This window comes from Papio anubis, chromosome 16 (assembly GCF_008728515.1).
Source record: "Papio anubis isolate 15944 chromosome 16, Panubis1.0, whole genome shotgun sequence".
Classification (NCBI taxonomy): Eukaryota; Metazoa; Chordata; class Mammalia; order Primates; family Cercopithecidae; genus Papio; species Papio anubis.
This window is the reverse complement of record NC_044991.1, coordinates 63,286,975-63,299,003: the sequence shown is the minus strand read 5'-3', so window position 1 is coordinate 63,299,003 and position 12,029 is coordinate 63,286,975. Positions and strand designations below refer to the sequence as shown.

The following is a 12,029-nucleotide window of genomic DNA, read 5'->3' as shown; positions in this document are numbered from 1 at the left end:
CCCTGCCTTGTTTAGAAGAGAGAGCAGGGAAGGGAACTTGGTGTCTCCTGTATGGCAGACACATCATCTTGGCAACAAGCCCTGTGAGGTGGCATTATTATTCCTGTGTGATAGATGGGGAGACTGCAACTAAGCCACCCTCCCAAGGTCACCTAGCCAGCAGGTAGACAAGTTAGGCCTGGAACCCAGGACTGCTGAGCTCCAGGGCTCTTCCAGCTGCCCCTGCCCACCCCCGCATGCTCCTGTCTGCACACTGCCTAGCCCCACCCTGCAACAGACATGAGCACCCATCATTTGTTCCTCCTGGCTTCTGACCTTGGGGCTCGGTCCAGGTGAGACAGATGAGAACAAGGGGGATTGCAGGATGTGGGGCTTTTAGGACAGCCTTCAGGGAGCACAATTTTTCCTAGAGAAAACCAAAACAATTCTCAAGGCTGGTTGCAACCCCCTATTCTGACCTGCATCTTACAAGGGAACATACGAGAGAGAATGCGGTCAGAGGCATGTGAAGGGCCACGGAAGGTCAGAGAGGAGGGGATGTGGGCTGTGTGGTCAGGGAAGTCAGAGCTGGAAGGACCAGAGTTTAGCCCAATGCCTTCATTTTTCCATGTAGGGAAACCGAGGCCCAGGGAGAAGAGACATGCCCAAGGCCAAGAGTGAGTCTGGCTATGTCAGGATTGGTGTATAGGTTTCCTGATTCTTAGGCTAGTTTTCCTGGACCTAGAAGGATGAAAGGCCTGGAGCAGATGCTGCCCGGGATTAGTGAAAGACGAATAAGCAAGGGTATCCAGCACCCCCAGCTAAGGAGGTAGGACAGAGACACCAACACAGTGCATCCATGGGGACTCCAGCCGTGCTTGTCTCTCACCTCAGGGAAGGTGTAGGCAGAAGAGAGGCCCTTCCATTCACCAAAGCTTAAGCTCCAGCAGGAGCCAATCAGGGCCTCAGAAGAAGGCAGAAACTTCGGTTCCCCTGGCAACTCAGACAAAGGCATCTCCTCATCACTGCAATCAGCTTGGGTGGGGATGCAGACTGTATTCCTCCAGACCCAGACAGGGCTCTCCTCTGCTTTTCTCATAAGGAGGGGGTACCAACCCAATCCCTTTGGTTTTAGCCCTGAAACTTCAGTCATATCTCTGAGCTCATCTCAGATGAGAGGCGGGGTATGGATGAGCCTCACTGTCGGAGGCTTAGGACAATAGCTGAGTCCTCTCCAGTCTGCGGGGGCCCTCCCGCTGCCACTAGGTGTGTGCCTCTGAGATGGGCCGGGGGCTGTGCTGATGTTCATGAGTTTATCACCCCTATCCTCCTCTCCAGAGACAGTGCATGCCATGGGAAAACCTGTAGCTGGCAGTGAGGTGCCTGGGCCAAGCCCAGCTGTGGCATTATTCACAATCATGAGCAACTTGCATGCACCTTCTCTTGTTCCCATCCGTAAGGAAAATTAGACAGATAATCTAAGACCTAAGTTTCTCTGGAATGTGAGCTTCCAGTCCACACCCATCAAGAAAATAATAGGGAGAGGGAGCACGCAGGAGCTTACCTTTCACCACTCTTGAAAAGTTGCCTAGTCTTGGCCCAGAGCAGTGGAATAAATACACAAAACATTCCACTGGCCGGGCATGGTGGCTCACACCTGTAATCCCAGCACTTTGGGAGGCTGAGGCAGGTGGATCACCTGAGGTCGGGAGTTTGAGACCAGTCGGACCAACATGGAGAAAACCCGTCTCTACTAAAAATACAAAATTAGCCGGGCGTGGTGGCGCATGCCACCTGTAATCCCAGCTATTCGGGAGGCTGAGGCAGAAGAATCAGTTGAACCCAGGAGGCAGAGGTTGCAGTGAGCCAAGATGGCACCATTGCACTCCAGCCTGGGCCACAAGAGAGAAACTCCATCTCAAAAAAAATTATATATATATATATATATATATATATATATTCCACTAACTGGAACTGCCTCTTTGTACATGCTTTGAAGAAAATCACAAGAAAACTGATAGACTCTGAAATACAGCTTCCAAATAAAATCTCCAGCTTTGTTACCACCAAAGGAGGCCAAGCTGCCACCCCTCTTTAGGAGGTATGTACAGTGTCCCCACAGGAGGCCCTCCTCATCCCTAATGGAGGAGTCATCATTCAGAGATTTTAGAAAGATTTTCTACACAGAGAGTCAGATGAAAGAGAGGTTTCTCAGGGAGCTACTGAATTCCCAGAAAAGTCAAACTACAGGCATCAAAACCCACATGCACTGTCCATACTTTCAGCTTTATAATCTCATCAGCCACCCCATTGAGAAAGCCTGCAGCCATCCAAAACAAGTTCCTTTCTCCCCCCTCCCTTCCCAGAGACCCATCAGGCCCCACACTCTGTCCATTCTCTGTCTCAACTCACTCTGGGATCTATTCCCTCTTCTATACTTCCACGAGCCTGAGATGAAGCCCATCGCTTCTCACCAGGCCACACCAATAGCCTACCATCCGTCTCCTGGTCTCCAGGCTTACCCTTCCAATTCATCCCCCCACTGCTAGAAATCGGATCACATCATTCTCAGCCTAATACCCTGCAGTGTCTTCATCGCTTTCCAGATAAAGTGTCAGCTCCTGGCCAGTACACACGGGCTGCAGGAGCTGGACCCACCTGCCACTCCACTTGCCTCCTTGCCATCCACAACACACACAGGAAACTCCTGCCATTCCAAAGCACCCTCCTGTTTCATGCCTCTGTGCACTTGTGGTTGAATCTACCTTTCTGAATCCCCCACTGTTGAATGGAAGATAATAGCTCACCTTTACTGAGCGCTCAGTAGGTGCTAGGCTTTCTGCTAAGCCCTTTGCAGGTTCTACCTCATTGATCCTCCCCAAGAAAACTATGAGACAGGTACGAACAGCAGCCTGTTTACAGATGAAGAAACAGAATCAGAGATTCGAATGAGCCTAGCAGAAGTCACATGGGTGATAAGGGGAGGGGCTCAAATAGAAATTCAAGCATCTGACTCTTAGGTCACCCCTAACCTCCACTCCCCAGAAACAGTGTAATGGCCACGTGGAATCAGAAAACACAGCATGCTCCTAACTGTGTCCCCTCCTTCTGGGCTTGTGGGAATAGCCTGTCTCAGAGAATGACACCAGAAAGGTTCCCAGCCTGTCTCTCTCTGGGTTTGTCTGCCACCCTGCACCCCCACCACCATACAGCACAGCCCCTTGAGAACGCAAAGTGGCTGAGCCCACATCTCAGAAGTAGGGCTTTATAGTTACATTAATGGCCCAGCAATGACTTCCAGCTACTGTCTTTCAGGAAGTCTAAACTCTTTGGCCAAGCATCAAGGACCCCCAAGATCTGGCACGAGCGCATCACTTTCCAACCTTAATTGCCCGCTGCATCCCCTACCCACCATGTATGCAATCTATCGGTGGGTATTTATTATCTCTGCCATGTCAGTTTTCACTAAAAGCTGCCATTTATGAGCACCTCCTGAGAGCCATACCCTATGCCAGGCACTCAACCAGCACTCTCTCATTTCCTTACAACTCATTCATTCATTCATTCATTCATTCATCCAACAAATACTTATTGAATACCTACTGTGCACCATACCATGTGGAATCCAGAGTGAACATGACATTAAAAGAAAAAGACAAATAGCTACAAATTGTGATAAGCATTATGAAGGAATCAAGAGGTGGTGAAAAAAGCAGTGCAGGGGGTGGGAGGACTAAATTAAACTGAGACGTAAAGAATAAGAAAGAGCCAAGGTGGCAAAGAGCCAGGAAAAGAATTCTAAGCAGAGGGAACCTAAGCATGTGTAAAGGTCTTGAGGCTGGAATGAATTTGCTAAATGAATAAAGAGAAGACTCCTGTGGCTGATGGAAATTACCAATAGAATCATTTCCAATGACCAATAGAGACCAGTAGAGATAGATATCTGGAAGGGGAAGCAGGGACCGGCTCACTCAGGGTTCTGTACACCATTGTAAGGAGTTTAGATTTTATTCTAAGGGCAGAGGAAAGGCACTGAGTGACATGGTCAGATTTGTGTTTTTGTTTTTGTTTGTTTGTTTTGAGACGGAGTCTTGCTCTGTTGCCTAGGCTGGAGTGCAGTGGCGTGATCTCGGCTCACTGCATGCTCCACATCCCGGGTTCCATTCTCCTGCCACAGCCTCCCAAAGTGTTGGGATTACAGGCGTGAGCCACCGCAGCCAGTCAAATTTGTATTTTGCAAAGTTCACTCTGGCTGCCACTTGGAAAGGAGACTTGGGAATGTAGACGGTGTATGTATTGTATGCAAAGTAATTGGCATAGCACTGGCACATAGGTGCTCAATGAATGTTAATTCCCTTTTTCTTCTCTCTCTATCCCCCATCTCAGACTGGGAATGACCTCTTCATCTAACTCCCATTCCTTCTTCTGATCTATACATTGTTAGAACTTAAATTTTCTGCCCAGGCGCAGTGGTTCACTCCTGTAATCCCAGCAGGAGTGATCACCTGAGGTCTTTGATCACCTGAGGCCAGGTGTTTGAGAACAGCCTGGCCAACATGGCGAAACCCTGTCTCTACTAAAAATACAAAAATTAGCCAGGCATGGTGGTGGATGCCTGTAATACCAGCTACTTGGGAAGCTGAGGCAGGAGAATCGCTTGAACCCGGGAGGCGGAGGTTGCAGCGAGCCGAGACTACGCCACTGCAATCTAGCCTGGGCAACACAGCGAGATTCTGTCTCAAAAACAAACAAACAAACAAAGCAACAGAACTTAAATTTTCTGAGGGCATGTGATCTGGAAGACATGTGTCTTCCTGATTAGATAGGGAAACTGAGGTCCAGCGAGAGTACACAATTTTCCCAGTGTCACAGAGGGGGCCTGTAGCAGCGGTGGAACTTTCCTGCCTTCCCCTCTTCCCCCGAACCCTGGGCTGATCTGAAGGTCGGGAGGAACGAGAGGCAGCAAGTGCGAGGGCCTTTCCTCTGTGTTCTTGTTCTCTACCTCTGCCCCTCCCCCAATCACAGAGCCGTCCAGAAAGCCTGGTTCAGTCAATTATGGTCTCAGGGTAAGTGGAGTGTGGGAGGGGGCCTAGAGAAAGCCCCATCTCTAGGTATCATCTCTCCTTCTGCTTGAACCAGATAAGGGCAGGCCAAACTATAGAAAGAAAACTTTCCCATGGAGACTGGATGCTTGCTAGGATGTTGCTGATCCTATCGACATCCCCAGGAAGCGAGCAAGGGTCGAGGCACTCATTTTACCAAGGCAGAACCTGCGGCAGTCAGTGCTCTATCGTTTATTCAGGAATGGAGAGAAAATGGCAGAGTCCCAACTAGAATCATACAACGTGGCTGTCTGAGGATCACTGAGCCCAAAGACCCATTGTACAGGTGCTGACACTGAGGTCCAAGAAGGGAAAGGGGCTGGCCAAGGGCCACATACCGAGTAAGTAGTGGAACCAGGACTAGAAGTCTGCGTGGCTTCTGCCTTCCAGCTTGCCAGGAAGCCTTCCTTGAGAAAGGTAGAAAAGGCAGCAGAAGTGAGGCTGGGATTTGGGGGTATGGGGGCAAGCACAGGGCAGCACTGCCTCCTCAGCCGTGCCCCACCCCAGCTCCCAGCCCTCACACTGCTCACGGGTGTGGCTAAACCTGCCAAACCAGTCTCTGTGCCAGAGCTGAGCAGCAGAGCCCAGAGCTTCAGGGTTGTGGGTGAGGCTGTAGACACCAAGAACCAGGAAGGACACAGACAGGCTCTTCCAGGGCCTGCTAGCCTAGGCCACATGGCCACGGCCAGGAGAAAGGATGGGCACTCACAGCTGAGCGGCTCCACCACCAGGAACGGTGCACAGCAGGACTCACCAGGCCTCCTGTCCCCATTTGGCACAAAGTCTCGCCCTCTGCATTGCCCCCTCCTCTGGACACTCAACCTATAGGCTGTTTGAATCAACTGGGCAAGAGACCCAGGAACTTATCCGAGAAACATGACAGGAGGCAGGGAAACATGACAAATGACATGGAGACACTTCTCCCCCACCAACCATAAACATCAGGATAAAATGTGGCCACTCTCCACCTGGCCAGGTGCACACAGGCTCTATCCTTTGCCCTCCCCCACTCCGTGAGCAAGGCCCAGGAACAGCTGAGCACACGACTCACTTGTGCAGGGAGGGGTCAGTAGATCTGGGTTCCAGCATAGTTTGGTGACACTTGGCAAAGTCTTGGGGAAAGCTGCTCTTCTAGGGCTTTGGTTTCACCACCCTTCCTGAGGCAGGACTAGGCTAACTGCATAGTTTCAGGGGCCTTGAAGGTCTGCTCTCACTCCATCCCCACTCCAGCCTTCCCCACTTCCTGCCCAAAGGTAAGAATAAGAGGTTACGCCCACCAGTGCATGGGGTCCCTGCTGGACAGGTCTGGCTTCTGTGTCAGGGGCTGTGTTGCTGGAACCTGTTCCATCAGCTCTGAGAAGCCAGCAGGAGACCCCACAGGCTAGAGTGTGGGGAAGCTGATGAGCTACCCAGCCCAGAGGTCACTTCCAGGGCCTGTGAGACCCAGGAGCCAACTGCCAGGCAGGAAGGGACCTTGGAATCAGCCTGGGCTCCTGTGAGCACATGACACATAGACCAGGCAAATGCCCCACAAACGCCAGGGACTGTTCTCATATTCCAGCCAATCCCCTCCTTTGGTAGATGGGGAGGAAGAGGACCAGAGAGAGGCAAGGACCAGCCTAAGGTCACCCAGCATGGCAACAGACGAGGCAGCATCACAGCCCAAGCCTGACCCCTAACACAAGGGCTCCCAGCACATGCTACCTCCCCCAACAGAGGTATTTTTTCCAAATTCGAAATCATGCATCCCATGGAGGAACCAAGAGACATCTTTGTCACTACCTCTTGGGAAATGCCAGAGAATGGTATGAAGTTCTGCTTTCGGGCTGCTATAACAAAACACCATCAACTGGGTGGCTCATAAACAACAAAAATTTGTTTCTCACATTTTTGTGAGAAGTCAAAGATCAGGGTGCCAGCAGATTCTGTGTCTACAGAGGGCTGCTTTCTGGTTCAGAGATAGCTCCTTCTAGCTTGTCATCATATGGTAGAAGGGAAATCTAGCTCTCTGAGATCACTCTTTTTTTTTTCCATGTCAGACAGGTAATGCGTTGATGTTGTAACAAGGTTTGAAGGTGGCACATCTCACACACGTACGTGAATACCCAATCATCATGCTCATGAACTACCAAAGGCTCTGGGATCTTTTATAGGGACATTAATCCCATTCATGAAAGTGGAGCCCTCATGACCTCATCACCTCCCAAAGGCCCCACCTCCTAATACCATTATCTTGGTGGTTAGGATCTCAACAAATAAATTATAGGGGGACACAAACATCCAGACCACAGCATGTGTTTACCTGCCATGTTGGCCTCTGTATCCCAGTACACAGGACAAATTGGAGTTTTTAATAACAATGTGCTGACTAAATCAGGACTCAAGGGAGGAGCAGCTGGAGGCAGAATCCATTTCTAGGCCCAAGCACTGGGGTGGTGGGTAGGAGAAAGAGAAACAGAGAGAGAAAATATGAATCTGGCTGTCCAGGGCTCAGGCTGCAGCCAGGCTACATCAAACAGACAGGGACACAGTCGGCCTAGAGCTTCAGAAATCCTAGATTCAAAGGCAAAAGGCAGATTGCCCATCACACTGAATGTATGGACTTCAAGGCCTGTGTGTGCTTCTGGGGCTTGCCAAGTTCACCGGACCAGTCCTTCTTTGCTCACTCAGTCTTCAGCTGGACTGATTGTCCTTTTCCTCCTGTGTGCTCTACAGTCCAGTGGATAAGACTCAGTACAGCCTCTGGTTTTGAATCCCACCTTCACCAACACTTAGGCAAATTATGACACCTTTCTGTGCCTCAGTTTCCTGATCTGCCAACTAGGGACTATACTATAACCTATTTCTTAGGATAAGGATTAAATGATTTTAAGTGACACAGAAATGAATCACTTATAACCATGCCTGGCTTAGAGTAAGGGCTTGATAAATGGTCATCTGTTTTAATGGTTATTAGCGCTTAGTGATAATGTTACCGACAGTTTCTAGCTGTGATCAGTTGAAGGCCAGAACAGCAATGTCAGGGGCGGACTCAAACTGAGGAGGGCTACTTGGAGTGATGAAGCAAGGACTAGCTTGGTCTGAGAGAGAGGGCTCCTGGGCTCAAGTTCACCTCTATCAGGCTCACCGTGTGACCAGTGCAGAGGGTACAGAGGAGGAGGGTGGGCAGGGAGAGTGGTATTGAAGAATGGGTTGAAATGGGCTTGCCCTGGATGGAGGGCAGAGGGAAATCTAGCATTGTTCCTCACCTGCTTAAAATTCATCAGTGACTCCTGCTCTTCTGAATCAAAGCCAGCCCTAATCTCATCACAGGATTCAAGGGCACCCTGGACTGACATGAAGACACCCTACCCTGCCCACCCTTCCCTTCCCTTCCCTGCCCACCTTTCCCTCCCCTCCCCTCCCCTCTCCTCCTTTCCCCTTCCCTCCCCTTCCCTTCCTTCTTTCTTGCTTTCTTTCAAGATGGAGTCTCGCTCTGTCACCCAGGCTGGAGTGCAGTGGCTCAGTCTCGACTCTGCAACCCTCCCAGGTTCAAGCGATTCTCCCGCCTCAGCCTCCCAAGTAGCTGGGATTACAAGCATGCACCACCATGCCTGGCTAATTTTTGTATTTTTAGTGGAGATAGGGTTTCACATCTTGGCCAGGCTGTTCTCCAACAGCGATCTGCCCACCTCAATCGACCTCCAGCGATCTGCCCACCTCAGCCTCCCAAAGTGCTGGGATTACAGGCATAAGCCACCACACCCGGCCACACCTTGTCCTTTCTTTTGGCCATCTTTCTGATCCTTCCTGGTCCAGTCAGTTGTCAGACTCCAGAGCAATCACCCTGCTATCCCCAGGGCTAGTCAGAGCCCCTTCAGGCATTGCAGCCCCTGAGTCCACCTCCCTTCAGTACTAATCACAACATATTGTCAGGGCTTGGTTCTTCATCTGAGTCTCCCTCTTGACTACTGAGAATGAGAGAGGTCTTGGCACATCGATATCAGTATCTCACCATCCTCAGGGATAGCTCAATTATAGAAGTACTTGGTTAAGGTTTGCTTAATGAATCAGGGGCTGGAGGAGACAGCATAAAAACTTATTTCAACTCTCTAAAACTTTAATTCAATTGCCCTGGGTAAGTCATTTAATCTTTCCAGGCCTCTATTTCCTTATCTGTTAAATGGGGATCATTATTCTTGCCTTGCCTCCTCCTCACAGCTGCTGTGAGGATCAAACAAATGTACTTTATAAGATGTTCTTACATAAAAAAAAAATTTTTAAGTAAAATGAATAAATACATGTTACATTCATTAATGCATTCATTCAACAAATATCTATTAAGCACCTACATGTGCAGGGCATGCTCTAATATAATCCTAGGTATTCTTTTTTTAAAAAAATTGAGATATAATTCATATGCCATAAAATGTACCACTTTACAACATACAATTCACTTCTCTTGAGTATATTTACGTATGGAGTTGTGCAGTCATCATCAGTAATTCCAGAATCCCAGTTGTTCTGGCAAGTGCTGAGCTATAACCTCCAATGCTCCTGAAGAACCTGAGTCTCTGGTTCTGGTTTGGCCTAAGTGCTACTTTTCTGATAAAGCTCAGGGAGCCCCTTGGAAGAATTTCTCTGGGATAGAAGTAGAGCAAAAGATAGGCACTCAGTACACTCTGTGTTTTTGTTTGTTTGTTTGTTTGTTTGTTTTTGAGATGGAGTCTTGCTCTTGTAGTCCAGGCTGGAGTGCAGTGGCTCAATCTTGGCTCACTGCAACCTCCACCTCCTAGGTCCCAGTTCAAACAATTCTCCTGCCTCCGCCTCTGAAGTAGCTGGGATTATAGGCACGCGCCATCTGTGTTTCATTTAATGAAACAAAGCAGTAGATTTTCCTGGGGAAAGGCCCATCATATTAGCCGAGTCCAAGTCTTTTCCTAGCCTTGCCTCTCTAAGCTGTCCTGAATGTAGCCATTGTGCTGACACTTGCCTCAGTTTCCCTATCTACTCCCTGAGCAGCAAGCAGGCTGAAACCCATTCCTCCAACATCCCACAGAGGGATGCCCCCTAACAAATGACTAATCTTGTCCATCTTGTCAGAAGGAAAAGACTAGCCTGTTATGTTAGCTGAGATTGGCAAGAGTCGTAGGTTGGGGCTGGATTTGGGGGACTCTCAGATACAGAACTGGTGAGTGAGGCTTTACTCTGGAGGCCTTAGGAAGCCTGGAAAGGTCCGAACTGGGGACATGACCCCTCCCCCACACTGGGCTGAACCAGAGAGGGAGTCCTGGATGGAGGTGGAGAGGGACTAAGAGGCCAGCCAGAGGCTGTCCCAGTAGCTGTCAGCACTGGGCACTGAGAAGAAAGGTCAGGATTCCTGGACACTGGCTTCTATCTTCTAGCCCTGCTCTGCCACTATCTTTTGTGCAACCTTGGAGAAGTCACTTACCTTCTCTGAGCCTCAGTTAACCCACCCACAAAATGGGGATAATTATACCCTTCCTGCCTTATTTCTCAGGATTACAAGGAAAATCAGATGAGATGAAAAATTGAAAAGCCCTAACAAACAAACAAACAAACAAAAAAGCCTTTTGTAGAAAAAAATATAAAGGACTTTGATTCTAGTTCTAGTGTGAGCCAGGTGATAAGGGCCATGGTGTTGAAGGACCCTAATGAAAGAATTCTTCTGTCCTTCTCTGCCTCTTTTCCCCTTACAGAAATGCTAGAATTCCTTCAAGAAGGATTGAAGAAATCCAGGGACTGCAGAGACCATAAGAGTCACAGAAGAAATAATGGACGTCTGGACCTTACGTGGGCAATATTCCTGAGGCCTGGGTCCCCCAGAGACACCCCTCTAGCTCTCAGGCAGGCCAGGAGGAATGATCTGTTACCATGTAGAGGAGAGGATAGAGAGCAGCCAGGGTAGCCAGAGTCAGCATTTCAGAGCCACTGCCACAGGAGGAAGAATTGATGGGCAAGAGCAGGGGAGGGAAGGGGCAGTTTTCCATGTTGAGTCTCTAGGTTTACGTCCTTCCTTCAGGAGACAATGGCACAGTCATTCACATTTCATGTGACAACTGCATTTGCATCATTTTCCTCCTCTGAACCTCAACTTCCTTATCTGCAAAATGGGATGATAAAACCCCTGACTCACTGTGAGTCCAGCTCAGGAAAAATAACTGCTATTCTACCCTTTGAAACCAAGAGAGCTCCTAGCATTACATCATACTCTTCCCCCAATTTCCCACCTGTGTTGTTTGGAGAAAAATCCAAAGGCACTTTAGGAACAGAGCCCAGGCCTCTGGGGGGCATTATCCACCTTCTGACAAATGGATGAGATTAGCTAAGGGAGGGCACAGGAGAAAGGAGCCCCTCCATGGGTGAGAGGCACATGCTTCAGCCTGTTATCCAGGGAGGACATGGAGAACCCTCCTGAATGGCTAGTCCAGCCATTCTGGTGCCTGGAGCACTGTGCTGTCTGGAGAAAGTGCTGATCCCTGGGGAATGGACCATTCTTCCCTCCATTCACCACCAGGAAGAAGGGAATGAAGCACTGACAGCTGTTGGTGCCCAGGTACCTTGTCTACCCTCCAGATAGGGCCTGTCCACCTCACATCAGGAGGAAAGGAAGGAACTGAGCACCTGTGTTGAGCTCTCCTGGAGAAGATCAAACCTCTTCACATCTATGAAGAGAACAGTCTGGAAGAAGGAGGCACCTTCTGTGGGGCCTGAAAGCACAGCTGGCCACAACACCCCCCATCCTCACCCCCACCTCAGCTCTTTCATTCTCCCCAAGCTTCACTACCCCTGCTTCTCTCTTCCAACCCTTCCTGGAGATCCCTCCCTGAACTGAATGTCCAAATCCTAGTTCCCTTCAACTTAGATCAAATGTCCCCTTCTCCCCCTTTCCCTCACCTCTCTCCTCTGAACTTCAGTTGCATTTTTCCTGTCCCTCTCAGTGGCAAT

At 49.5% G+C, this 12,029-nt stretch overlaps 1 protein-coding gene and 1 non-coding gene across 21 annotated transcripts in view; both read right to left on the bottom strand.

The window, feature by feature from the left end:
• Positions 1–12,029, bottom strand: part of EPB41L1 (erythrocyte membrane protein band 4.1 like 1) — a 164,808-nt gene that overhangs the window by 103,540 nt on the left and 49,239 nt on the right. For 16 of the 20 annotated variants that reach the window (XM_021921095.2, XM_021921096.2, XM_031656722.1 and 13 more), the window contains 2 exons: positions 7,384–7,508; positions 5,420–5,488 (listed from right to left, as the gene is read on the bottom strand). The exons of 2 other annotated variants lie outside the window; for them this stretch is intronic. The gene's annotated coding sequence lies outside the window, so the exon portion shown is untranslated. Of the gene's footprint in view, positions 1–2,786; positions 4,085–5,419; positions 5,489–6,132; positions 6,903–7,383; positions 7,509–12,029 lie in introns of those variants that run through there. 2 more of the 20 variants (XM_021921092.2, XM_017944854.3) reach the window with 2 other exon arrangements.
• On the bottom strand, positions 7,115–7,218 carry LOC116270906. The gene has a single exon (XR_004179210.1). It is a non-coding gene; the product is annotated as a small nucleolar RNA U13 (small nucleolar RNA).